At 45.4% G+C, this 26,895-nt stretch overlaps 2 protein-coding genes across 7 annotated transcripts in view; one reads left to right on the top strand and one right to left on the bottom strand.

Moving 5' to 3' along the window:
* The window catches only part of VSIG10L2 (V-set and immunoglobulin domain containing 10 like 2), a 221,818-nt gene that overhangs the window by 92,319 nt on the left and 102,604 nt on the right, over positions 1 to 26,895 (top strand). The window contains exon 1 of one of the 5 annotated variants that reach the window (XM_077249536.1): positions 687 to 870. The exons of the other annotated variants lie outside the window; for them this stretch is intronic. The gene's annotated coding sequence lies outside the window, so the exon portion shown is untranslated. Of the gene's footprint in view, positions 1 to 686; positions 871 to 26,895 lie in introns of those variants that run through there. 5 annotated transcript variants of the gene reach the window in all.
* The window catches only part of LOC143764197 (protein kinase C delta type-like), a 74,620-nt gene that overhangs the window by 31,406 nt on the left and 16,319 nt on the right, over positions 1 to 26,895 (bottom strand). The gene's annotated exons all lie outside the window — the stretch shown is intronic.

The following is a 26,895-nucleotide window of genomic DNA, read 5'->3' as shown; positions in this document are numbered from 1 at the left end:
ATCTAGAATCAACGTAGGAATGATCCCCGGCTACTTCTAGTGTTGGCGTTAGGAGTAGATATATGGTCAAACCAGTTACCACTGCCCTATGAGCTGGATTTTTGTATTCTGCAGACTTCCACGTTCCTCTGAGACCCTCGCCATTGGGGTCATAACAATAATGCACTTCCCATGGTCCTCCAAACAAGATAATGCACCTCCCATGGTCCTCCAAACAAGATAATGCACTCCCCATGGTCCTTCATAGAATATAATGCACTTCACCTAGTCCTCCCATGGATTATTATTATTTATTATTATAGCGCCATTTACTCCATAGCGCTTTACATGTGAGAAGGAGAATACATAGTAATAACAGGTGCAATAATCCTGACCAATACGAGTCAGCGACTGGTACAGGAGGAGCGAGGACCCTGCCCCCGAGGGCTCACAGTCTACAGGGGGTGGGTGAGGATACAGAAGGGAGGGCAGCGCTGGTCGTGCAGCGGTGTGGTGGAGCGAGGGTTACTGCAGGTTGTAGGCTTGTCGGAAGACGTAGGCCTTCAGGTTCCTTAGGAAGGTTTCCACAGTAGGTGAGAGTCTGATATGTTGGGGTAGAGAGTTCAAGAGTGGGGGGGGATAAACTGGAGAAACCTTGTATGTGAATGTGGAAAGACTAAATAAAAGGGGAGTAGAGGAGGAAATAGTAACATTATAACATTGGCAACAAATGTGGCAACTTCTAGGACCGTTTACGGCAGAGAAAGTCATTTAAGGAGTTATTCACTACTGGTCAACCCCTTCTGAGTGCTGCAGAGCAACAAAGTAAAAGCACTCCATGTTTACAGGAGACTCAGTGCCAGCATCGTGGGAATGGCGCCATTCCAGGAGGTGTGTGTTTTTTATTTTATTTCAGATACTGCAGCATTTAAAGGGGTTATGTCACCAAGGTTTTAACGCCTAATCTGAGATCTAATATACCATATTTAGAATTATATATCTATATACTGTAATATATAAAGAGAAATGTATCACGTATTGAGCTGCTTGCTGTAGTTTTTATAAAATCACTGTTTTATCAGCAGGAGATTATCAGTAGAGGACTGCTGCAAGATAGTTATCCATATTCATGAGCTCTGTATAACTCGACCACTGATTCGGAGCTTTCTGCCTATGCACAGTGTACACATACACAGAATACTTCCAATCAGTGTTGTTAGCAGGGTTATACAGAGCTCAGCATCGAGAGAACTGGTAAATCTGCAGCTGATAAGACTGTCATTTTATCAAAATTACACCATGTAGTCCAATAAGTAGTATATCATTGGTATAAGGGTCTCTGCCCCTATATCATGCTGACAGATTCCCTTTAAAAAGGTGTCAGCCTTTTCCATATCTTGTGGTAAATCTCATCAGAGCTGAACCTGGACATTACACAATGATAAGAACATGTCACCATGAATTGGGAACAGATAACTCTGACCATGTTACGATACGATACGATACGATACACTTTATTGATCCCGTGGGAAATTATGTTATCACATCAGCACAACTTAAATCATAAAAATCATAAAATGAATTACTTAATTGACATGACAGTGGAGTTGACAGAAGAACATTATACATTAGAATAGGACATACACAACGGGTGAACTGAAATGTAGAGAAATAAAGTAGACATTCACCTTGATGATTTAACCCTAATGTTATTGTTGTACATTCCCATTGGTAAACTGCCTACAACACCTGTAATCTTCTGCACTAATATAAAACTGGTTTTGGTAATTTTTCATTATAAAAGGTTCATTTGATGTAGAATTATTTTGCTGACTTTTTTCCCCGGATTACATGTGGAGATATAAAACATGTACAATAACTTTCTCTGTAATTGATAGTTCTTTATCTCTACTTACCTGAGCCTCCTGGGTACTTCTGCAGGTCTTTTTTTTCCTGAATGTTGGTCTTAATAATTGGTGTCTTTCCTTCCTCTGCACAGTCCAGGCCGATTCTTCTTTTCTTTGGTCCTATCCTCTGGACAATGATGTCTTCATCCACTCGGTCCATCTCTGGGGTGGGAGACATCTTCTGTCCTGCGTCTGGATTCTTCCTCTTTTTGCCCTTCCTTTTGGGCTCTTTGATTGAAGACTTCTCATCAGCCGATGAGGCGAAGTCTCTTCTGTTCTTTAGCCCTTCACTCTGGGCAATGACGTCCTCATGCACTCGCTCCATTTCTGGGGTGGGAGACGTCTTCTGTCCTGCGTCTGGATTCTTCCTCTTTTTGCCCTTCCTTTTGGGCTCTTTGATTGAAGACTTCTCATCAGCCGATGAGGCGAAGTCTCTTCTGTTCTTTAGCCCTTCACTCTGGGCAATGAAGTCCTCAGGCACTCGCTCCATTTCTGGGGTGGGAGACGTCTTCCGTCCGGAGTCTGCTTTTTTTGTTTTTTTGATTGAAGGCTCGTCATCAGATAATGAATCCAAGTGTCTTCTTTTCCTCGCTCTCTTCCTCCCTACAAACTCTTCTTTCTCCATATTAGCGCTTTGCTTATAATCCACAGACAGATTCTTCACCTTCACCATCAACTCCAACTGTCACTTTCCTCAACTGTCAACTGAGCGCACGGGCACCTGGATGACACTGGTCATGTGATCAGTAACTGACCAATAGGATTCCAGGGTATATGCTATAGGAATGTATCAATTTGATATACGGGTTGGAATACAATTACCGTATATACTCGAGTATAAGCCGACCCGAGTACAAGCCGACCCCCTAATTTTGCAACAAAAAACTGGGAAAACTTATTGACTCGAGTATTATTATTATTATTATTATTATTATTTATTGTTATAGCGCCATTTATTCCATGGCGCTTTACAAGTGAGGAGGGGTATAAGCCTAGGGTGGGAAATGCAGCAGCTACCGGTATATGTCAAAAATAAAAATAGATACCAATAAAAGTAAAATTAATTGAGACATCAGTAGGTTAAGTTTTTTTGAATATCCATATTGAATCAGGAGCCCCATATAATGATCCATGCAGTTCTTTATGGCCCCATAGATGCCCCATATAATGCTCCATGCAGTTATGGCCCCATAGATGCCCCATATAATCCTCCATGCAGTTATGGCCCCATATAATGCTCCACATAATGCTCTCCATGCAGTTATGGCCCCATAGATGCTCCATGCAGTTATGGCCCCATAGATGCTCCATATAATCCTCCATGCAGTTATGGCCCCATAGATGCTCCATATAATGCTCCATGCAATTATGGCCCCATAGATGCTCCATATAAAGCTCCATGCAGTTATGGCCCCATAGATGCTCCATATAAAGCTTCATGCAGTTATGGCCCCATAGATGCTCCATATAAAGCTCCATGCAGTTATGGCCCCATATATGCCCCATATAATCCTCCATGCAGTTATGGCCCCATAGATGCCCCATTTATTGCCCCATAGATGCCCCATATAATGCTCCATGCAGTTATGGCCCCATAGATGCCCCATATAATGCTCCATACAGTTATTGCCCCATAGATGCCCCATATAATGCTCCATGCAGTTATGGCCCCATAGATGCCCCATATAATGCTCCATGCTGTTGTTTATGGCCCCATAGACGCTCCATATAATGCTCCATGCAGTTGTTTATGGCCCCATAGACGCTCCATATAATGCTCCATGCAGTTGTTTATGGCCCCATAGACGATCCAATTTAATGCTCCATGCAGTTGTTTATGGCCCCATAGACGCTCCATACAGCCACATGTAATGCTGCTGCTGCAATATATAAAAAAAAAAAAAATCACATACTCATCTCTCGTCGCTGCTCCTCAGCATCCCGTCTCTCCGCACTGACTGTTCAGGCAGAGGGCGGCGCGCGCACTAATACGTCATCGCGCCCTCTGACCTGCACAGTCACAGCAAGAGGACGGGAAGACGGAGCGGCGCCCGGCGAATGGAACGCGGACAGGTGAATATGAAATACTCACCTGGTCCCGGCGCTCCTGACGCTGTCCCTGCCTGTCCCATGGTACCGCAGCTTCTTCCTGTAATCAGCGGTCACCAGTACCGCTGATTACAGTAATGAATATGCAGCTCCGCCTCTATGGGAGTGGAGTCCATATTCATTACTTTAATGAGCGGTACCACGTGACCGCTGAATAGAAGAAGAGCTGCAGCCCTGGAGACCATGGGACAGGCTGGAACAGCGTTAGGAGCGCCGGGACCAGGTGAGTATGTGACACTGCTCTCTCCCCCTCACCTGCCGACTATGACTCGAGTATAAGCCGAGAGGGACACTTTCAGCCCAAAAATTTGGGCTGAAAATCTCAGCTTATACTCGAGTATATACGGTAAATCTGTTTCTGTTTCACTGTTTTTAGTTAGTTGATCTAATCTTTATCTTTGCAATTTTCCATCACTTGAGTATTATCTCACAGATAATGTTAGGATTGTTGGGCCCATTTTAACAATGTTCTGTATTATTGGTCCACACAACCATCAATAAACTGTATACCTGACCATTGTACTTATTGAGAATCAGCTGAGAGCTCGAGTGGATGTGAACAAAGCAAGCAATATTAGTTTCTCAGCTACTGCTGTACTCAGTATAAGCAGTGGCTGAAATGACAAAGCTAAGGATAATAATGTTTGTTTTGATTCCTGCCTATGCAGAGCACAGCAGTCTGTGACAAACTGATTTCGACTTCAGTGCCATGTATAAGCAGTGACTATGGTGACAGAAGATGAGCAGCTAATTATTGGAGACAGCTCTAATCACGTGCAGTGCATATAACCAGTGTTTATTCATTAGCTATTTATTTTCGGTTGTCTTTGTTTCTGGCTATGTAGAGTAGACCACTCCAGATGAGTTTGCCATAGGCTGCTGTACTCTGCTTAGGCAGCATCTTCTATGATAAAGCTCACTTCATTATACTGAGATTTGTAATTTTGGTCTTTGCTTATGTAGAGAGCAGCAACCACTGGCAAAATCATCCCACCTTGTGCGCTCCGCATAAGTAGACTTAGGTGGGCATTCGCTTTGCCGCTCAATACTGTCTTCATTTATTAGTTAGAGCTGCTTTTATACTTTTACATTATTTCTAATCCAAGCTAGTGTTACAAGTAAGGAAAGGGACTTATCCAGGGTTATGGTTAGGCCCGGGACTAGGCTTAGGGCTGGGGTTAGGGACCAGATTAGGAATAGAGTTAGGATTATATATGATTAAGAATAGGGCTAGGGCAATAAAATTGTTACATAAAAAAATGTAGTAAGAAAATGAAGAACAAACAAATATAATAATGTATAACGTTTAATATTTTGAAAATTTGAGATCTGATTTCAGCAAAAAGCAGAATTTTTTTTTTTTTTAAATAAGACATAAAATCTCAAAGTATAATTACATCAGTATTTTCCCATAGATTACAATTTACTGGTAATACTGGAGTTTTGGAAAGGTCTCGGAGTACTAATGCTTCACGGGTTAGGGGGCACACACTTGTATTGTGCTGGGTGCCTGTAACCCACGCTGTACCAGTGTGCTATCAGCATAGCGTACAGCAACCAGCAAGTTTTCGTATTTCACATTTTCTGCATTTTTTCATCTGTCGCCTAAAAGACAACAGGTAAATATTAAATGTACTACAAACATCAGGCTTATTATTGTGTGATGCTCACTTTAACTGAGTTTATTTTACAAAAAGCCCTAAATGTGACGTTTCGTTCATGTGTTTTGCCAAAAGTTTCTTTGTAGGACTTGTAAAGGAATAAAAAGACATAAACATATCTGAATTAAATAAAATATCATCTGGGAAGAGCTGGTAATAATATGAATGAAAACAACAGAGTTTCCTACAAGCAAAAAAAATCCACAAAAACTATGGGTGAAAATAATCTACTGTTGGTCTTTATAAAAGATGTTTCTGTGCTCTTAACGAGGTTTTCTCATCTTATCCTCTGAAGGACACTGCTCTCCTGGCTTCCTGCTCGTTGGGGGTATTGCGCTGTTGTTTAAAGGGATTTCCCACTACTAGGACAACCCCTTCTCAATCTAATTATTTGCCCCTGTTAAAATAAAAACACCTGTGCTCCCCTCCCGTGCCAGCGCAGATCCAGTAGTGTCACCGCTCACAGAGATAACCTTTATTATGTAAATTGCTCTGATATTGTGAAATCGGCTCTGTGAATTGGCTGTTATGGGCAATTGTATGGTGCAATTTCTCCTGTTATCCTTGTGAAAATGCAATATTTGGAGCTAAAAATAATTTTTGTTGGGAAAATGTGATTTTTTTTTATTTTCAAGTTCTGTGAAGCACCTGGGGTTTCAAGGTGCTCACCACATATCTAGATAAGTTCCCTAAGACTATGTGCACACGTAGGTCAGGTCTCTGCGGGTTCTCCCGCAGCGGATTTGATAAATCTGCAGGGCAAAACCACTGTGGTTATCCCTGCAGATTTATCGCGGTTTGTTTTGTGGTTTCCGCTGCGGGTTTCCACCTATACTATTGATGCTGCATATGCAGCAATATGCAGCATCAATAGTAATGTTAAAATAAAAAAAAAAAAAGGTTATATACTCACCCTCTGACGTCCCGATCTCATCGGCGCTGCACGCGGCGGTCCGGTTCCAAAGATGCTGTGCGAGAAGGACCCTTCGTGACGTCACGGTCATGTGACCGCGACGTCACCGCAGGTCCTGCTCGCATAGCAACCCTGCGACCAGACGGCCGCGTGCAGCGCTGAGAGGTGAGTATATCATGATTTTTTATTTTAATTCTTTTAAGTCTCCTCTCCTCCACTCCGGGTACCATCCGCACATGATCCACTTACTTCCCGCATCGTGGGCACAGCCCCATGCGGGAAGTAAGCGAATCAATGCATTCCTATGGGTTCAGAATCGCCGCGATTCTGCACAAAGAAGTGACATGCTGCGGAATGTAAACCGCTGCGTTTCTGCGTGGTTTTTCCCGCAGCATGTGCACAGCGGATTGCGGTTTCCATAGGGTTTACATGTAACTGTAAACGCAATGGAAACTGCTGCGGACCCGCGGTAAAACCCGCAAAGTGTGAACATGGCCTAAGGGGTCTTGTTTCCAAAATGGTAAATAAACAAAGTTCTAAATCATGTCAATATGAAATACAGGGGCAGACACAGACAGCTTGGGTCCCCAGTGCAAGAAATGTATCTGGGCCCCCTCTCCTTTTATGGCTACCAAGCTACAGATATACCGTATATACTCGAGTATAAGCCGAGAATTTCAGCCCTTTTTTAGACTGAAATTGTCCCTCTCGGCTTATACTCGAGTCATTCCCATTGGTTGGCAGGGAAGGGGGAGCGGCAGCTGTCTAATAATACTCACCTGCTCCTGGCACGGTCCCTGCATGTCCCTGGTTCTCCGGGTGCTGACAGCTTCTTCCTGTATTGAGCGGTCACATATTCACCTGTCCCACGTTCCACCGTCGGCGCCGCTCCGTCTTCCGCGTCCTCTGCAGTGACACTCAGGTCAGAGGGCGTGATGACGCGATTAGTGTGCGCGCCGCCCTCTGCCTGAACAGCCAGTGCAGAGGACGTGGAAGACACAGCGGCGCTGATGGTGGAACATGGGACAAGTGAATATTGCAAGTGCCGGGGGCCTGAGCGACGAGAGGTGAGTATGTGATTTTTTTTTTTTTTTATCGCAGCAACAGCATATGGAGCAAATATCTCTATGGAGCATCTTATGGGGCCATGTGCAGCGTTATATGGGGGCAAATATCTCTATGGAGCATCTTATGGGGCCATAATAAGCATTTGTGCAGCATTGTATGGGGGCAAATGTGTCTATGGAGCATCGTATGGGGCCATAATCAGCATTTGTGCAGCATTGTATGGGGAAAATGTCTGTATGGAGCATCTTATGGGGTCATAATCAACATTTGTGCAGCATTATATGGGGCATATTTTAATATGGAGCATCACATGGGGCCATCATGAACTGTATGGAGCGTTATATGGGGCTCCTGATTCAATATGGATATTCAAAAACACTTAACCTACTGATGTCTCAATTAATTTTACTTTTATTGGTATCTATTTTTATTTTTGACATTTACCGAAAGCTGCTGCATTTTCCACCCTAGGCTTACACTCGAATCATTAAGTTTTCGCAGTTTTTTGTGGCAAAATTAGGGGGCGTCAGCTTATACTTGGGTCGGCTTATACTCGATTATATACGGTACATATTTTTTACAGTCTCCTCTCATTATATATATTGCCGCCCCTTATTACACAGTGCACTCTCTTTATGTATAGTGCCGTCCCTTATCACATAGTTCCCTCTTGTTACATACAGCACTGTCCCTTACAGATCAGATTCTCGTTATTTTTGTTATTTATACCTCCCTTTTCTTTATTACATATTGTCCATTCTTGTTAGATATAAACTGAAATGATGGCTGATGGAGAATGGGAAAGCTTCTTTTGTGATGGATGCGGCTGATGGACTGGTCTTCTGGTCAGATGCTGCTCCATCAGCTGTCATTTTACATTTTACAGGAGAGGACACTATGCAATAAAGAGAGGGCGCTGTGAATAACAAAAATGATGAGAATACTCAATGTAAGGGACGGTGCTGTAGATGACAAGAGATGATACTGTGTAATAAAGGACGGCGCTCCACATAACAGGATGCTACATAATAAAGGACTGCACCATACATAAATAGAGAGGATGTTACGTAATAATAGACGGGAGGGAACCGATACTGCAGACGCGATATCAGGATACGGACACCGCCGAAGCAGTCACAGGAAGCGAGCACTAATAACAGTACACAGGGTATGGGAAATGGGACACTATCAGACTAGGGATGGAGGACCATACAGTTTCTTACACACCAACCACCTAACATGCAGTGGGGGAAAAAAGTATTTGATCCCTTGCTGATTTTGTAAGTTTGCCCACTGACAAAGACATTAACAGTCTAGAATTTTAAGGGTAGGTTAATTTTAACATTGAGAGATATAGAGTATCAAAAATATAATCCCGAAAATCACATTTTAGAAATTATATAAATGTATTTTCATTTTGCAGTAAGAAATAAGTATTTGATCCCTCTGGCAACCAAGACTTAATACTTGGTGGCAAAATCCTTGTTGGCAAGCACAGCAGTCAGACATTTTTTGTAGTTGATGATGAGGTTTGCGCACATGTCAGGAGGAATTTTGTTCCACTCCTCTTTGCAGATCATCTTTAAATCAGTAGGATTTTGAGGCTGTCGGTGGGCAACTTGGAGCTTCAACTCCCTCCATAACTTTTCTATGGGATTAAGGTCCTGAGTCTGGCTATGCCACTCCATGACCTTAATGTGCTTCTTTTTCAGCCACTCCTTTGTTGCCTTGGCTGTATGTTTTTGGTCATAGTCTAGCTGGCAGACCCAGCCACGACCCATTTTTAGGCTATGTGCACACTTTGCGGATTCCACTGCGGATCCGCAGCGGATTTGACCGCTGCGGATCCGCAGCAGTTTCCCATGAGTTTACAGTACAATGTAAACCTATGGGAAACAAAAAACGCTGTGCACATGCTGCGGAAAAAAACGCGCGGAAACCATTCCGCAGCATGTCACTTCTTTTCTGCGGATTTTCACCTGCTCCAATAGGAAACTGCAGATGAAAATCCGCAGAAGAAACCGCAGTAAAAACCGCGAGAAATCCGCAGTAAAAACCGCAGCGGGTTTTCACTGCGGATTTTGGAATTCCGCTGCGGAAAATTCCTCAGTGGAATCCGCAAAGTGTGCACATAGCCTTAATGTCCTGGCTGAGGGAAGGAGGTTGTCACTCAGGATTTTACTGTACATTGCTCTATCCATTCTCCCATTGATGCGGTGATGTAGTCCTGTGCCCTTAGCAGAGAAGAAACACCCCAAAGCATAATGTTTCCACCTCCATGCTTGACAGTGGGGACAGTGTTCTTTGGGTCATAGGTAGGGTTGAGCGAAACGGGTCGTTCATTTTCAAAAGTCGCTGACTTTTGGCAAAATCGGTGTCTCATGAAACCGAGCCGATCCCAGCGTTGCATCGGCCATGCGGTACGCGACTTTCGCGCCAAAGTCGCGTTTCAATGACGCGAAAAGCGCCACTTCTCAGCCAATGAAGGTGAACGCAGAGTGTGGGCAGCGTGATGACATAGGTCCTGGTCCCCACCATCTTAGAGAAGGGCATTGCAGTGATTGGCTTGCTGTCTGCGGCGTCACAGGGGCTATAAAGGGGCGTTCCCGCCGACCGCCATCTCACTGCTGCTGATCTGAGCTTAGGGAGAGGTTGCTGCCGCTTCGTCAGAAGCAGGGATAGCGTTAGGCAGGGTCCACTAACCACCAAACCGCTTGTGCTGTAGCGATTTCCACTGTCCAACACCACCTTTGGTGTGCAGGGACAGTGGAAGCTACATTTTTTTTTTTTCTCTCAGCGCTGTAGCTCATTGGGCTGCCCTAGAAGGCTCCTTGATAGCTGTATTGCTGTGTGTACGCCACTGTGGAAACCAACTGCTTTTTTCAAAGCACATATCCTCTTGTTCCTTCCTTTCTGCACAGCTATCTTTTTTGTTTGTCCACACTTTTTATTTAATTTGTGCATCAGTCCACTCCTATTGCTGCCTGCCATACCTGGCTGAGATTACTGCAGGGAGATAGTAATTGTAGGACAGTCCCTGTTTTTTTTTTGTTTTGTTTTTTGTGGGAGATTAAGATTGGCATTTCTGCTAGAGTGCCATCCCTGTGTGTGCCATCTCTCACTGAGTGGGCCATAGAAAGCCTATTTATTTTTTTCCTTGATTTGGGTTCTAAAATCTACCTTAACAAAAAAACACTACATCAATCAGTGGGAGAAAAATATTGGCCTCAGTCAGGGCTTGTGTGCCACTCCTGTGTGTGCCATCTCTCATTCAGTGGGCCATAGAAAGCCTTTTTTTTATTATTATTATTATTATTTGGTTTCTAAAGTCTCCCTGAAAAAAAATAAATAAATAAAAAAACAGTGGGAGATTAATATTGCCCTTTCAGCTTGTGTGCCAGTCTTGACTCCTGGGTGTGCCACCTCTCTATCTCAAATTGTGGGCCATAGAAAGCCTATTTATTTTTTTCCTTGATTTGGGTTCTAAAATCTACCTTAAAAAAAAACACTACATCAATCAGTGGGAGAAAAATATTGGCCTCAGTCAGGGCTTGTGTGCCACTCCTGTGTGTGCCATCTCTCACTCAGTGGGCCATAGAAAGCCTATTTATTTTTTTCCTTGATTTGGGTTCTAAAATCTACCTTAACAAAAAAACACTACATCAATCAGTGGGAGAAAAATATTGGCCTCAGTCAGGGCTTGTGTGCCACTCCTGTGTGTGCCATCTCTCATTCAGTGGGCCATAGAAAGCCTTTTTTATTATTATTATTATTTGGTTTCTAAAGTCTCCCTGAAAAAATAAATAAATAAATAAAAAAACAGTGGGAGATTAATATTGCCCTTTCAGCTTGTGTGCCAGTCTTGACTCCTGGGTGTGCCACCTCTCTATCTCAAATTGTGGGCCATAGAAAGCCTATTTATTTTTTTCCTTGATTTGGGTTCTAAAATCTACCTTGAAGAAAAAACACTACATCAATCAGTGGGAGAAAAATATTGGCCTCAGTCAGGGCTTGTGTGCCACTCCTGTGTGTGCCATCTCTCACTCAGTGGGCCATAGAAAGCCTATTTATTTTTTTCCTTGATTTGGGTTCTAAAATCTACCTTAACAAAAAAACACTGCATCAATCAGTGGGAGAAAAATATTGGCCTCAGTCAGGGCTTGTGTGCCACTCCTGTGTGTGCCATCTCAAATTCAGTGGGTGGGCCATAGAAAGCCTTTTTTTTTTTTTTTTTTTTTAATATTTGGTTTCTAAAGTCTCCCTGAAAAAAAATAAATAAATAAAAAAACAGTGGGAGATTAATATTGCCCTTTCAGCTTGTGTGCCAGTCTTGACTCCTGGGTGTGCCACCTCTCTCTCTCAAATTGTGGGCCATAGAAAGCCTATTTATTTTTTTCCTTGATTTGGATTCTAAAATCTACCTTAACAAAAAAACACTACATCAATCAGTGGGAGAAAAATATTGGACTCAGTCAGGGCTTGTGTGCCACTCCTGTGTGTGCCATCTCTCATTCAGTGGGCCATAGAAAGCCTTTTTTTTATTATTATTATTATTTGGTTTCTAAAGTCTCCCTGAAAAAAAAAAAAATAAATAAAAAAACAGTGGGAGATTAACCCCTTCCCGACATGTGACGGAATAGTACGTCACATGTCGGGACCCCCGCTTTGATGTGCGCTCCGCCGGTGAGCGCACATCAAAGTCGCGACATGTCAGCTGTTTTTTACAGCTGACATGTGCGCGCAATAGCGGCGGGTGAAATCGCGATCACCCGCCGCTATTAACTAGTTAAATGCCGCTGTCAAACGCAGACAGCGGCATTTAACTACCGCATCCGGCCGTGCGGCCGGATATGAGCGCATCGCCGACCCCCGTCACATGATCGGGGGTCGGCGATGCTCCTCCATTGTAACCATAGAGGTCCTTAAGACCTCTATGGTTACTGATCGCCGGTGGCTGTGAGCGCCACCCTGTGGTCGGCGCTCACAGCACACCTGCAATTCTCCTACATAACAGCGATCTGATGATCGCTGTTATGTAGCAGAGCCGATCGGGCTGTGCCTGCTTCTAGCCTCCCATGGAGGCTATAGAAGCATGGCAAAAGTAAAAAAAAAAAGTTTTTAAAAATGTGAAAAAAATAAAAAAAAATATAAAAGTTTAAATCACCCCCCTTTCGCCCCAATCAAAATAAATCAATAAAAAAAAACCCCAACCTACACATATTTGGTATCGCCGCGTTCAGAATCGCCCGATCTATCAATAAAAAAAAAGCATTAACCTGATCGCTAAATGGCGTAATGAGAAAAAAATTCGAAACGCCAGATTTACGTTTTTTTGGTCGCCACGACATTGCATTAAAATGCAATAACGGGCGATCAAAAGAACGTATCTACACCAAAATGCTATCATTAAAAACGCCAGCTCGGCACGCAAAAAATAAGCCCTCACCTGACCCCAGATCACGAAAAATGGAGACGCTACGAGTATCGGAAAATGGCGCAATTTTGTTTTGTTTTTTGCAAAGTTTGGAATTTTTTTTCACCACTTAGGTGAAAAATAACCTAGTCATGTTAGGTGTCTATGAACTCGTAGTGACCTGGAGAATCATAATGGCAGGTCAGTTTTAGCATTTAGTGAACCTAGCAAAATAGGCAAGCAAAAAACAAGTGTGGGATTGCACTTTTTTTGCAATTTCACTGCACTTAGAATTTTTTTCCCGTTTTCTAGTACACGACATGCTAAAACCAATGATGTCGTTCAAAAGTACAACTCGTCCCGCAAAAAATAAGCCCTCACATGGCCAAATTGACGGAAAAATAAAAAAGTTATAGCTCTGGGAAGGAGGGGAGCGAAAAACGAAAACGGAAAAAGCTCCGGGGGTGAAGGGGTTAATATTGCCCTTTCAGCTTGTGTGCCAGTCTTGACTCCTGGGTGTGCCACCTCTCTCTCTCAAATTGTGGGCCATAGAAAGCCTATTTATTTTTTTCCTTGATTTGGGTTCTAAAATCTACCGTAACAAAAAAACACTACATCAATCAGTGGGAGAAAAATATTGGCCTCAGTCAGGCCTTGTGTGCCACTCCTGTGTGTGCCATCTCTCATTCAGTGGGCCATAGAAAGCCTTTTTTTTTTTATTATTATTTGGTTTCTAAAGTCTCCCTGAAAAATAAATAAATAAATAAAAAAACAGTGGGAGATTAATATTGCCCTTTCAGCTTGTGTGCCATTCTTGACTCCTGGGTGTGCCACCTCTCTCTCTCAAATTGTGGGCCATAGAAAGCCTATTTATTTTTTTCCTTGATTTGGGTTCTAAAATCTACCTTAACAAAAAAACACTACATCAATCAGTGGGAGAAAAATATTGGACTCAGTCAGGGCTTGTGTGCCACTCCTGACTCCTGTGTGTGCCATCTCTCACTCAGTGGGCCATAGAAAGCCTATTTATTTTTTTTATTTTTTTTATTATTTGGTTTCTAAATTGTCCCTGAAAAAAACATTTTATCTTATTTGGTTTCTAAAGTCTCCCTGAGAAAAAAAAAAAAATAGGTGAGAGATTAATATTGACATTTGTGCTTGAGTGACAGTCCTGCGTGTGTGTCATCTCTGTGATTTGGTGCCACAGAAAACAGAGTGTGTAACATTGTGCCTGATTTTCCTTGTGGTCTCACCAACCTGTTAAGGGATATTGAAATCATACTGAAGTTATAGCTCACCGTGTAAGTTGTTTGACAGCAACAAATAAAGTTACTTTGGTTAAGATTTTAAAACAATGAGGAAGTCTGGTGCAAGAGGTCGTGGCCATGGGCGTTCATTGTCAGCTGGTAATGATGGTAGTGGTAGTGGAGCATCAGGTGGTCGTGGGGATAAAAATATTCCACCTAAGTCTGGAGCTGTGGAGCCTGTTTCGTCGTCTGGCTACACAAGGCCTCGAAAGCTTTCTTTTCTGGGAGTAGGAAAACCGCTTTTAAAGCCGGAGCAGCAACAGCAAGTTTTGGCTTACATTGCAGACTCAGCCTCTAGCTCTTTTGCCTCCTCTTCTGAAACTGGTAAATGTAAAAGCAGCGCGTCGCTTGTGGATGTTCACGGTCAGGGACAAGTCGCTTCCTTGTCCTCCTCAGCAAAAACAACAACAAGAGAGAAGGATGCAGCAGGCGACACAACGGGTTACTCCATGGAGCTCTTTACATATACCGTCCCTGGCTTAGAAAGTGAAACACTTAACAGGCCATGCCCATTACAAGTAGATTCTGACATGGAGTGCACTGATGCACAGCCACAGCCAGAGTACTATGCTGCTCCTTTGACTGAGACCACAACATTGCCCTCTCAGGGTACTGATCCACAATCAGACCCTGATGAGACTATGTTGCCCCGCCACGAACGCTATACCACCGACCGACACAGTGACACAGACGAAGTTGCACACGAGCTCGAAGAGGAGGTAATAGATGACCCAGTTGTTGACCCCGATTGGCAGCCATTGGGGGAACAGGGTGCAGGCGGCAGTAGTTCAGAAGCGGAGGTGGAGGAGGGGCCGCAGCAGGCATCAACATCGCAACAGGTTCCATCTGCCGGGCCCGTATCTGGCCCAAAACGCGTGTCAAAGCCAAAACCTGTTGGAGGACAGCGTGGCCATCCGGTTAAAGCTCAGTCTGCAATCCCTGAAAAGGGATCCGATGCTAGGAAGAGTGCAGTCTGGCATTTTTTTAAACAACATCCAATTGATCAGCGCAAAGTCATTTGTCAAAAATGTTTAACTAGCTTAAGCAGAGGTCAGAATCTGAAAAGTCTCAATACTAGTTGCATGCATAGACACTTAACCACCATGCATTTTCAAGCCTGGACTAACTACCAAACGTCCCTTAAGGTTGTAGCACCCTCGGCCAATGAAGCTAGTCAGCAACGCAACATCCCTTCCGTCACTGTAAGGCCACCATTTTCCGCACCACCGGCAGTATCTGTGCAGGTTTCTTTGACAGCCAAAAGCAGTCAGGGAATCACCAGTTTTGTAGGAGGAAATATTGCATCTAGGGCACCGGCGGAAACAATACCGTCTCCAACCGTCTCTCAGTCTGCCATGTCCACCGGCACACCCGCAAGTTCCACGATCTCCATCTCTCCAGTTCAGCTCACACTACATGAGACTCTGGTTAGAAAAAGGAAGTACTTATCCTCGCATCCGCGTACACAGGGTTTTAACGCCCACATAGCTAGACTAATCTCGTTAGAGATGATGCCCTACCGGTTAGTTGAAAGCGAAGCTTTCAAAGCCCTGATGGAGTACGCTGAACCACGATACGAGCTACCCAGTCGACACTTTTTTTCAAGAAAAGCCATCCCAGCCCTGCACCAGCATGTTAAACAGCGCATCGTCCATGCACTCAGGCAATCTGTGAGTACAAAGGTGCACCTGACTACAGATGCATGGACCAGTAGGCATGGCCAGGGACGTTATGTGTCCATCACGGCACACTGGGTGAATGTGGTGGATGCAGGGTCCACAGGGGACATCAATTTCGGGACAGTTGTGCCTAGCCCACGGTCTAGGAAACAGTTGGCTGTAGGCGTTCGCACCCCCTCCTCCTCCTCGTCCTCCTGCAGAAGCTACAGCTCTTCCACAGACCGCAGTCGGCCAACCACTCCATCGGCAGATGACACTGTTGCACACCAGTTGTCCCATTATGGGCCAGCTACTGGCAAGCGTCAGCAGGCTGTATTGGCTATGAAGTGTTTGGGCGACAACAGACACACCGCGGAAGTTCTGTCCGAGTTCTTGCAACAAGAAACGCAGTCGTGGCTGGGCACAGTAGATCTTGAGGCAGGCAAGGTAGTGAGTGATAACGGAAGGAATTTCATGGCTGCCATCTCCCTTTCCCAACTGAAACAGATTCCTTGCCTGGCTCACACCTTAAACCTGGTGGTGCAGTGCTTATTGAAAACTTATCCTGGGTTCTCCGACCTGCTCCTCAAAGTGCGTGGACTTTGCTCACATATCCGACGTTCGCCTGTACACGCCAGCCGTATGCAGACCTATCAGCGGTCTTTGAACCTTCCCCAGCATCGCCTAATCATAGACGTTGCAACAAGGTGGAACTCAACACTGCACATGCTTCAGAGACTGTGCCAACAGAGGCGGGCTGTTATGTTTTTGTGGGAGGATACACATACACGGGCAGGCAGTAGGATGGCAGACATGGAGTTGTCAGGTGTGCAGTGGTCCAAGATACAAGACATGTGTCAAGTCCTTCAGTGTTTTGAGGAATGCACACGGCTGGTTAGTGCAGACAACGCCGTAATAAGCATGAGCATCCCCCTAATGCGTCTGCTGATGCAAAGTTTGACGCACATAAAGGAGCAGGCGTCTGCACCAGAGGAAGAGGAAAGCCTTGATGACAGTCAGCCATTGTCTGGTCAGGGCAGTGTACAGGACGAGGTAGCGGGCGAAGAGGAGGTGGAGGACGAGGAGGATGATGGGGATGAGTATATTTTTAATGCGGAAGCTTTCCCGGGGGCACTGGAAATTGGTTGCGTGGCAAGGCCGGGTTCTGGTTTTTTGAGGGACACAAGTGACGTAGATTTGCCTGAAACTGCCCCTCAACCAATCACAACCGGAGATTTGACAACTGGAACTTTGGCCCACATGGCGGATTATGCCTTGCGTATCCTAAAAAGGGACACACGCATTACGAAAATGATGAACGATGACGATTACTGGTTGGCCTGCCTCCTTGATCCACGCTATAAAGGCAAATTGCAAAATATTATGCCACATGAGAACTTGGAACTAATATTAGCAACCAAACAATCAACTCTTGTTGACCGTTTGCTTCAGGCATTCCCAGCACACAGCGCACGTGATCGTTCTCACACGAGCTCCAGGGGGCAGCAGACTAGGAGTGTTAGGGGTGCACACATCAGAAGTGGCGTTGGACAGAGGGGTTTTCTGACCAGGTTGTGGAGTGATTTTGCTATGACCGCAGACAGGACAGGTACTGCTGCATCAATTGAAAGTGACAGGAGACAACATTTGTCCAGTATGGTTACTAACTATTTTTCATCCCTTATCGATGTTCTCCCTCAACCGTCATTCCCATTTGATTACTGGGCATCAAAATTAGACACCTGGCCAGAATTGGCAGAATATGCATTGCAGGAGCTTGCTTGCCCGGCAGCAAGTGTCCTATCAGAAAGAGTATTCAGTGCTGCAGGTTCAATATTAACCGAAAAAAGGACTCGTCTGGCTACCCAAAATGTTGACGATCTAACATTCATTAAAATGAACCACAACTGGATTTCGAAATCTTTTGCCCCACCTTGCCCGGCCGACACCTAGCTTTCCTATGAAAAGCTCTTGCCTGTGGACTACTGTGAATTACTTTTCTAATGTATAATTTGCTGCAGCTGATTGTCCAGCATACGACATGTTTACACCTCCCTAAATGGCCAAACTCCCCACACGGGGCCGTGGTATCGCGACTTGGCGCAAGCACCCGTGAGACTGCTGTTTGTCTGAAGAGGTGGGTGTGCCCGCTTTTGGTCGACGGCACTGCCACTGGGTCCCTCATAGTACAATGTAGTGTCTCTGGCGGTGGTGGTGCGCACCCAACGTCAGACACACCGTTGTAACATGAGGGGCCCTGGGGCGGTCCCGCCGGCCACAAGAGGGTTCCCCCCTCCCCCAGCTCAAACTGTGCTCTACCACGTGCAAAATTATGTCGCACAGCTCCACCAATGTTTAGTCTATTCGCTGACATCATTCAATGTCTGGCACTGACAATACAAATTTGTAGACATCTATGATGCAACTTAACCCCTTCATGACCTTGCCGTTTTTTGCAATTCTGACCAGTGTCCCTTTATGAGGTAATAACTCAGGAACGCTTCAACGGATCCTAGCGATTCTGAGATTGTTTTTTCGTGACATATTGGGCTTCTTGTTAGTGGTAAATTTAGGTCGATAATTTCTGAGTTTATTTGTGAAAAAAGTGGAAATTTGGCAAAAATTTTGAAAATTTCGCAATTTTCACATTTTGAATTTTTATTCTGTTAAACCAGAGAGTTATGTGACACAAAATAGTTAATAAATAACATTTCCCACATGTCTACTTTACATCAGCACAATTTTGGAAACAAATTTTTTTTTTGCTAGGAAGTTATAAGGGTTAAAATTTGACCAGTGATTTCTCATTTTTACAACAAAATTTACAAAACCATTTTTTTTAGGGACCACCTCACATTTGAAGTCAGTTTGAGGGTTCTATATGGCTGAAAATACCCAAAAGTGACACCATTCTAAAAACTGCACCCCTCAAGGTGCTCAAAACCACATTCAAGAAGTTTATTAACCCTTCAGGTGTTTCACAGCAGCAGAAGCAACATGGAAGTAAAAAATGAACATTTAACTTTTTAGTCACAAAAATGATCTTTTAGCAACAATTTTTTATTTTCCCAAGGGTAAAAGGAAAAACTGGACCACGAAGGTTGTTGTCCAATTTGTCCTGAGTACGCTGATACCTCATATGTGGGGGTAAACCACTGTTTGGGCGCACGGCAGGGCTCGGAAGGGAAGGAGCGCCATTTGACTTTTTGAATGAAAAATTGGCTCCAATCTTTAGCGGACACCATGTCGCGTTTGGAGAGCCCCCGTGTGCCTAAACATTGGAGCTCCCCCACAAGTGACCACATTTTGGAAACTAGACCCCCCAAGGAACTTATCTAGAAGCATAGTGAGCACTTTAAACCCCCAGGTGCTTCACAAATTGATCCGTAAAAATGAAAAAGTACTTTTTTTTCACAAAAAAATTATTTTAGCCTCAATTTTTTCATTTTCACATGGGCAACAGGATAAAATGGATCCTAAATTTTGTTGGGCAATTTCTCCTGAGTACACCAATACCTCACATGTGGGGGTAAACAACTGTTTGGGCACATGGTAAGGCTCGGAAGGGAAGGAGCGCCATTTGACTTTTTGAATGAAAAATTATCTCCATCGTTAGCGGACACCATGTCGCGTTTGGAAAGCCCCTGTGTGCCTAAACATTGAAGCTCCTCCACAAGTGACCCCATTTTGGAAACTAGACCCCCCAAGGAACTCATCTAGAGGCATAGTGAGCACTTTAAACCCCCAGGTGCTTCACAAATTGATCCGCAAAAATGAAAAAGTACTTTTTTTTCACACAAAATTTCTTTTAGCCTCAATTCTTTAATTTTCACATGGGCAACAGGATAAAATGGATCCTAAAATTTGTTGGGCAATTTCTCCTGAGTATGCCGATACCTCATATGTGGGGGTAAACCACTGTTTGGGTGCACGGCAAGGCTCGGAAGGGGAGGCGTGCCATTTGACTTTTTGAATGGAAAATTAGCTCCAATCGTTAGCGGACACCATGTCGCATTTGGAGAGCCCCTGTGTGCCTAAACATTGGAGCTCCCCTACAAGTGACCCCATTTTGGAAACTAGACCCCCCAAGGAACTTATCTAGATGCATAGTGAGCACTTATAACCCCCAGGTGCTTCACAGAAGTTTATAACGCAGAGCCGTGAAAATAAAAAAATAATTTTTCTTTCCTCAAAAATGATTTTTAGCCCAGAATTTTTTATTTTCCCAAGGGTAATAGGAGAAATTGGACCCCAAATGTTGTTGTCCAGTTTGTCCTGAGTACGATGATACCCCATATGTGGGGGTAAACCACTGTTTGGGCGCACGGCAGGGCTCGGAAGGGAAGGCACGCCATTTGGCTTTTTGAATGGAAAATTAGCTCCAATCATTAGCGGACACCATGTCGCGTTTGGAGAGCCCCTGTGTGCCTAAACATTGGAGCTCCCGCACAAGTGACCCCATTTTGGAAATTAGACCTCCCAAGGAACTAATCTAGATGTGTGGTGAGCACTTTGAACCCCCAAGTGCTTCACAGAAGTTTATAACGCAGAGCCATGAAAATAAAAAATAATTTTTCTTTTCTCAAAAATGATTTTTTAGCCCACAATTTTTTATTTTCCCAAGGGTAATAGGAGAAATTGGACCCCAAAAGTTGTTGTCCAGTTTCTCCTGAGTACGATGATACCCCATATGTGGGGGTAAACCACTGTTTTGGCACACGTCGGGGTTCGGAAGGGAAGTAGTGACGTTTTGAAATGCAGACTTTGATGGAATGCTCTGCGGGCGTCAGGTTGCGTTTGCAGAGCCCCTGATGTGCCTAAACAGTAGGAACTCCCCACAATTGACTCCATTTTGGAAACTAGACCCCCAAGGGAACTTATCTAGATTTGTAGTGAGCACTTTGAACCCCCAAGTGCTTCACAGAAGTTTATAACGCAGAGCCGTGAAAATAAAAAATGTGTTTCCTTTCCTCAAAAATATTTTTTTAGCCCAGAATTTTTTTATTTTTGCAAGAGTAACAGGAGAAATTGGACCCCAAAAGTTGTTGTCCAGTTTCTCCTGAGTACGCTGATACCCCATATGTGGGGGTAAACCACTGTTTTGGCACACGTCGGGGTTCGGAAGGGAAGTAGTGACGTTTTGAAATGCAGACTTTGATGGAATGCTCTGCGGGCATCAGGTTGCGTTTGCAGAGTCCCTGATGTGCCTAAACAGTAGGAACTCCCCACAAGTGACTCCATTTTGGAAACTAGACCCCCAAGGGAACTAATCTAGATGTGTGGTGAGCACTTTGAATCCCCAAGTGCTTCACAGAAGTTTATAACGCAGAGCCGTGAAAATAATAAATGTGTTTCCTTTCCTCAAAAATATTTTTTTAGCCCAGAATTTTTTATTTTTGCAAGAGTAACAGGAGAAATTGGACCCCAAAAGTTGTTGTCCAGTTTCTCCTGAGTACGCTGATACCCCATATGTGGGGGTAAACCACTGTTTGGGCACATGCCGGGGCTCGGAAGGGAAGTAGTGACGTTTTGGAATGCAGACTTTGATGGAATGGTCTGCGGGCATCATGTTACGTTTGCAGAGCCCCTGATATGCCTAAACAGTAGAAACCCCCCACAAGTGACCCCATTTTGGAAACTAGACCCCCCAAGGAACTTATCTAGATGTGTGGTGAGCACGTTCAACCCCCAAGTGCTTCACAGAAGTTTACAACGCAGAGCCGTGAAAATAAAAAATCATTTTTCTTTCCTCAAAAAAGATGTTTTAGCAAGCAATTTTTTATTTTCACAAGGGTAACAGGAGAATTTGGACCCCAATATTTGTTGCCCAGTTTGTTGTGAGTACGCTGATACCCCACATGTAGGGGTAAACCACTGTTTGGGCACACGTCAGGGCTCGGAAGGGAAGTAGTGACATTTGAAATGCAGACTTTGATGGAATGGTCTGCGGGCGTCACATTGCATTTGCAGAGCCCCTGATGTGCCTAAACAGTAGAAACACCCCCCACAAGTAACCCCATTTTGGAAACTAGACCCCCCAAGGAACTTATCTAGATGTGTGGTGAGCACTTTCAACCCCCAAGTGCTTCACAGAAGTTTATAACGCAGAGCCGTGAAAAATAAAAAATAATTGTTCTTTCCTCAAAAATTATGTTTTAGCAAGTAATTTTTTATTTTTGCAAGGGTAACAGGAGAAATTGGACCCCAACAGTTGTTGCCCAGTTTGTCCTGAGTACGCTGGTACCCCAAATGTGGGGGTAAACCACTGTTTGGGCGCACGTCGGGGCTTGGAAGGGCGGGAGCACCATTTGACTTTTTGAACGCAAGATTGGCTGGAATCAATGGTGGCGCCATGTTGCGTTTGGAGACCCCTGATGTGCCTAAACAGTGGAAACCCCTCAATTCTAACTTCAACACTAACCCCAACACACCCCTAATCCTAATCCCAACTGTAGCCATAACCGTAATCACAACCCTAACCCCAACACACCCCTAACCACAACCCTAACCGCAACACAACCGTAACCCTAATTCCAACCCTAATCCTAACCCTAATCCCAACCGTAACCCTAATCCCAACCCTAACCACAACTGTAACCCCAACACACCCCTAACCCTATCCGTAACCCTAACCACAAGCCTAATCTTAACCCTATTTCAAACCCTAGCCCTAATTCCAACCCGAACTCTAATTCCAACCCTAACCCTAAGGCTATGTGCCCACGTTGCGGATTCGTGTGAGATTTTTCCGCACGATTTTTGAAAAATCTGCAGGTAAAAGGCACTGCGTTTTGCCTGCGGATTTACAGCAGATTTCCAGTGTTTTTTTGTGCGGATTTCACCTGCGGATTCCTATTGAGGAACAGGTGTAAAACGCTGCGGAATCCGCACAAAGAATTGACATGCTGCGGAAAATACAATGCAGCGTTTCTGCACGGAATTTTCCGCACCATGGGCACAGCGGATTTGGTTTTCCTTAGGTGTACATGGTACTGTAAACCTGATGGAAAACTGCTTCGAATTCGCAGCGGCCAATCCGCTGCGGATCCGCGGCCAATCCGCTGCCAATCCGCTGCGGATCCGCGGCCAATCCGCTGACAATCCGCTGCAGATCTGCGGCCAATCCGCTGCGGATCCGCTGCCGATCCGCTGCGGATCCGCTGCCGATCCGCTGCGGATCCGCGGTCGATCCGCTGCGGATCCGCGGCCGATCCGCTGCGAATCCGCGGTCGATCCGCTGCGGATCCGCGGCCGATCCGCTGCGGATCCGCGGTCGATCCGCTGCCGATCCGCGGCCGATCCGCTGCGGATCCGCGGCCGATCCCCTGCCGATCCGCTGCGGATCCGCTGCCGATCCGCTGCGGATCCGCGGCCGATCCGCTGCGGATCCGCGGTCGATCCGCTGCGGATCCGCGGCCGATCCGCTGCGGATCCGCGGTCGATCCGCTGCGGATCCGCGGCCGATCCGCTCTGTGCGCACATGCCATTACCCTAACCCTACCCGTAACCCTAACCCTACCCCTAACCCTACCCCTAGTTCTAACCCTAGTTCTAACCCTAGTGGAAAAAAAAAATATATATTTTCTTTATTTTATTATTGTCCCTACCTATGGGGGTGATAAAGGGGGGGGGTTTATTTATTATTTTTTTATTTTGATCGCTGTGGTAGAACCTACCACAGCGATCAAAATGTACCTGTAACGAATCTGCCAGCCTGCAGATTCGGCGGGCGCACTGAGCATGCGCCCGCCATCTTGGAAGATGGCGGCGCCCAGGGAGAAGACGGACCGACTACGGGAGGATCGGTAAGTATGAGGGGGTGGTGGGGGGGTGGATCGGAGCACAGGGGGGGGATCGGAGGACGGGGGGAGCGGACAGGAGCACGGGGGAGCGGACAGGAGCACGGGGGAGCGAACAGGGGGACGGAGGGGGGTACCGGACAGAACGGTGGACTGGGGAGGAGATCGGGGGCGGTGGGGGGGGCCAGAACATGATTTCCAGCCATGGCAGATGCTATTGCAGCATCGGCCATGGCTGGATTGCAATATTTCACCATTTTCATAGGTGAAATATTGCAAATTGCTCTGATTGGCTGTTGCACTTTCAACAGCCAATCAGAGCGATCGTAGCCACGTGGGGGCAAAGCCACCCCCCTAGGCTGAAGTACAACTCCCCCTCTCCCTGCAGATCGGGTAAAATAGGAATTAACCCTTTCACCCGATCTGCAGGGATGCGATCATTCCATGACGCCGCATAGGCGTCATGGGTCGGGAAGGGGTTAAAGTAGTCTGTGTCCTATATTGGCACCATTAAATAGTTACTGCCAAATTACTATGTCAGAAACTCAGCAGATGAGCCCACCCCTGTACCTAAGTATGCCACCTTTTTTTTTTTTTTGGTTGTTTTGCGAGACATTAACATCTATTTATATTTTGGGAGTACTGGGACAGACACTCCTTGCAATACTCCTCCACTGACCACAATGCTGCCTGCCTGTGTATCCATGTAACCGATGTAAAACTGCCATGAGCCTATTGTTTGTTATTTTAGGCCTTTGATAGCCTGTCTGCGGTCCCTACTTTAAATACTCCCCCACTGACAACAATGCTGCCTGTGTATCCATGTAACCGATGTAAAACTGCCATGAGCCTATTGTTTGTTATTTCAGGCCTTTGATAGCCTGTCTGCGGTCCCTACTTTAAATACTCCTCCACTGACCACCAAGCTGCCTGTGTATCCATGTAACCGACGTAAAACTGCCATGAGCCTATGTTTTGTTATTTTAGGCCTTTGATAGCCTGTCTGCGGTCCCTACTTTAAATACTCCTCCACTGACCACCAAGCTGCCTGTGTATCCATGTAACCGACGTAAAACTGCCATGAGCCTATGTTTTGTTATTTTAGGCCTTTGATAGCCTGTCTGCGGTCCCTACTTTAAATACTCCTCCACTGACCACCAAGCTGCCTGTGTATCCATGTAACCGACGTAAAACTGCCATGAGCCTATGTTTTGTTCTTTTAGGCCTTTGATAGCCTGTCTGCGGTCCCTACTTTAAATACTCCCCCACTGACAACAATGCTGCCTGTGTATCCATGTAACCGATGTAAAACTGCCATGAGCCTATTGTTTGTTATTTTAGGCCTTTGATAGCCTGTCTGCGGTCCCTACTTTAAATACTCCTCCACTGACAACAATGCTGCCTGTGTATCCATGTAACCGATGTAAAACTGCCTTGAGCCTATTTTTAGGTATTTTAGGCCTAGGAAGCCTGTCTGCAGTCCCTAATTCAAGTTGTCCTCAAATGAATGAAGCTGAGCTTCTACCTTCTGCCTCTCATTAACTGCTGTTTTTAAAAAAAAAAAAAATGGTGTTAGGGCCTACTAACGGTTTCTCCCCCTCCCTGGTGTTGCCCTCAACTGAATACAGCTGAGCTTCAACCTTCTGCCTCTCATTAACTGGTGTTTTGTTTAAAAAACAAAATGGTGTTTATGGCCTACTAACGGTTTCTGCCCCTCCCTGGTGTTGTCCTCAACTGTATAAAGCTGAGCTTCAGTCTTTAGGCCTATAGTAGCAGATATTAAACTGCATTTGGCCTACTAGTGTGGTTGGGCCCTTAAAACAGTGTCTGCTGCTCCTGGGTTTGCTACTCCACTGAACAAAGCAATGCCGCCTGTTTAGTCCTGTTACCAATTTTGAACTGCATTTAGCCCACTTTATTCTTTGGGCCCATATCTGTTTCCCCCTCATCCTGCCCATTGCCCAGCCAGTGATAGATGATTCTTCTGGTACATTGACCCATAATGCAACATTCCCCGTGCACGCTACACTGCAAGATTGTGACCCTGCTGAAAGTCAGGTCCCCCTTCCCGCATAAAATACCACCTTACACGGGGACAAAGAGGAAGGTGCAGATGAAGGTGCAGGTTCCTTCATCAGGTGGGGGGAGGAATACTCGTTGGCAACGTCACTGCCACAGGGCCCCTCATAGTACGCAAAAGTGTTGCTACCGGTGGGAGGCGCCCCCGCCGTGCAAACACACCGCTGTACTTTGATCGGTGACTACCCAGATAACGGTGCAGCTACGACACTTAAGTAAGCCCACCACGAAGTCCATCCCGACCATCTCCCAGGGCCTGTCTGCCACTGGCAGGGGGTAAAGTAGCCCAGCCGGCCGTTGCCGAGTAGACCGATTCTTGGCGCAGGAGACACATGCCCGAATATTATCCCCGACGTCACGAGCCATAAGCGGCCACCAGTATGTTCTCGCCAGAAGCTCAAATGTCCTCTTGATCCCGAAATGTGTACCCTCCTTGGACAAAGGAGCCCAACAGAGAAACTCCGGTCGCAAATTTGATGGTACAAAAGTCTTGCCCGGGGGAACAGACTCTAGTGAATCCGGAGCCACGGTTCTCAGGCTCTCAGAAGGGACAATAAGCCAAGGCTCCTCCTCCTCTGATGACACTACGGAGCGGGAGAGAGCGTCGGCACGAATGTTCTTCAACCTGGAGAAAAAAGTTTGGGTGAAATGGAACCGGGAGAAGAACAGGGACCATCTGGCCTGGCGAGCATTTTGCCGCTGGGCTGTCTGTTAGTACACAAAATTTTTTTGGTCTGTAACAACTTTAGGAGGTGTCTCCACTCTGAGAAAGCCAACTTCATGGCTAGCAACTCCCTGTCCACGATGGAATAATTCCTCTCCGCTGGTGAGAAGGTCTTGTAGAAGAAGCAAGGATGCTTCCGACCTTGAGCATCCTTTTGGAAGAGGACTGCTCCAGCACCAACGGATGAGGCATCCACCTCTATTATAAATGGCTTATCTACATCGGGGCGATGTAGGATGGGAGCACTAGCGAAGTGTGACTTAATAGTGAGTAGGGCC

This window comes from Ranitomeya variabilis, chromosome 4 (assembly GCF_051348905.1).
Source record: "Ranitomeya variabilis isolate aRanVar5 chromosome 4, aRanVar5.hap1, whole genome shotgun sequence".
In the NCBI taxonomy this organism is placed as follows: Eukaryota; Metazoa; Chordata; class Amphibia; order Anura; family Dendrobatidae; genus Ranitomeya; species Ranitomeya variabilis.
Note: the sequence above shows the minus strand (reverse complement) of the source record. Positions and strands in the feature narration are given on the sequence as shown.